The following is a 1,888-nucleotide window of genomic DNA, read 5'->3' as shown; positions in this document are numbered from 1 at the left end:
CCCCACATCGGGCTCTGTGCTGACAGCTCCGAGCCTGGAGCCTGCTTCGGATTCTGTGTCTCCCTCTCTCTCTGCCCCTCCCCTGCTCATGCTCTTTCTCTCTCTCAAAAATAAATAAAAACACTAAATTTTTTTTTTTCTTCTTAAAAGAAGAAATGTTTCCCACATGGATTGGTTTCGCCTGGTCAGGGAAATGAAAGTGTTGTTTTAACCAAAAGGGAAACCAGGTTAAATAATCAAGCAATCAGACAATTTAAGGACCCTTCTCTTCATTAAAAACCATTGCAATCGCTTCTCGGCCTTTTGGCTAAGATCAAGTGTAAAAACCATTGCAAACTTTTAATAAGCTTGCTTTTTTAATTGTCATTCATTTTCCTTTAGTGAATGAAACTTCCCCAAAGCCAACACGTTTTCTTCTTCCTTCCCCATCTTTCTTCTGTTTTATGGGAAAGAAACCACTTGTCAGACTCCATAGTTCCCAAATTATGGGACACCACCCCTCCCAAATTATACAGGCATCATTTCTCTCAAAGTTGCCCTGATTCTGAATTCATGTCAGTTTATTATTCTAACAAGCTGACCCTTCCTCAAAACTTCTGTGTGGAGGTGAAGGGGGTGTGTTAAAGTCACTGTTGAATTTCAGTGGAAGCAGGACCCCTACCAAGTCAGTGACTCCTTGGAGGGCTGGAGGAAGGAACATCACTGAGCTAGGTGCTTTGGGAATTTAACGAAACGTGAAGGAAGAGAGATTCCTCTCTGCCTCGTTGAGTAAGAGACCCATTACTCCAGATTAAATTGGAAACAGGAGACAAGTTAACTTTAGAGCCATTGTAGACTGGAAGCTCCCTGAGGGTAAGGCTGTGTTTCGGCGTTTTGTCTCCAACGGCTGAAGGTGTGTGGTACATTGGTCCTCAGTTTGCTGTCTTCCTGCTGACAACTGCACAGAAACTCAATCTTGATGCCCTTGAATAATTTACCTCTGTCTTTGGCAAGCATTTTTGCTTCCAGATGGAAATACTCTCACCCTCAGTATCAGGCCCATTATTATTACTTGAAAGTTTCGAAACACTGGCAAGGAGGCAAGTTACAGTGCAATGGGGACCTTAACATCCGCGGGAGGTTCATCCTGCCACAAAGAGACCATCTGACACATCTTGACCTGCCCTGCTGATGGTTCCATTGCTTAGAAGTTAGAAGACATACCAGGGAAGGCTGATACTGGACCCGTAAGGAGGAAAGGCACCAACAGGGAAGTGATGGGAAATTGGAGGAGAAATGACTTTGCCACCCTGGTATGTGTACCATGGAATAAAATAAATGTTGAATGTAGTCAGACACATCTCCCGGCCTTTATGAAAGTAGATGTCAAAAAGTTCAGAGAAAATGTCACCTGTGGGAAGAGACTCTAGACATTTAGAAACCTTTTATTTTTTATTTTTTTAAGTGTATTTATTTCGAGAGAGAGAGAGAGTGTACATGCACGAGTGCACACAAGAGTCGGGGAGGAGCAGAGAGAGAATCCCAAGCCGGCTCCACACTGTCGGCACAGAGCCCAGCACGGGGCTCGATCTCACGAACCGTGAGATCATGACCTTAGCCAAGATCAAGAGTTGGACGCCTAAGCGACTGAGCCACCCAGGCGCCCAGGAACCTTTCTAAAGTCTCCTTCTATACACAGACTTCTAAAGAGAAAGTAAAGGCCAGCGCCTTCAGAGTTCCATATAAAAATATGGAACAGCCAGTAGGTATTCAAGGCTGGCTTTCTGCTGGCCACTGTTCTAAACTCTTTACAACTCTTAATTTTTCCCAACAACCCCACGAAAAAGACATTAATCCTTCTGCAAATGGGGAAATCTAAGCACCAAAAGGAACTTGCTCAACATCCCCC

General features: G+C 44.2%; 1 pseudogene; it reads left to right on the top strand.

The window, feature by feature from the left end:
• Positions 1-287: 287 nt before the first annotated feature.
• LOC125917461 (uncharacterized) lies at positions 288-459 on the top strand (annotated as a pseudogene).
• Positions 460-1,888: the final 1,429 nt, after the last annotated feature.

The sequence above is a fragment of the Panthera uncia genome, unplaced genomic scaffold (assembly GCF_023721935.1).
Source record: "Panthera uncia isolate 11264 unplaced genomic scaffold, Puncia_PCG_1.0 HiC_scaffold_1885, whole genome shotgun sequence".
NCBI classification, from domain to species: Eukaryota; Metazoa; Chordata; class Mammalia; order Carnivora; family Felidae; genus Panthera; species Panthera uncia.
This window is presented reverse-complemented; position numbering and strand designations above follow the sequence as displayed.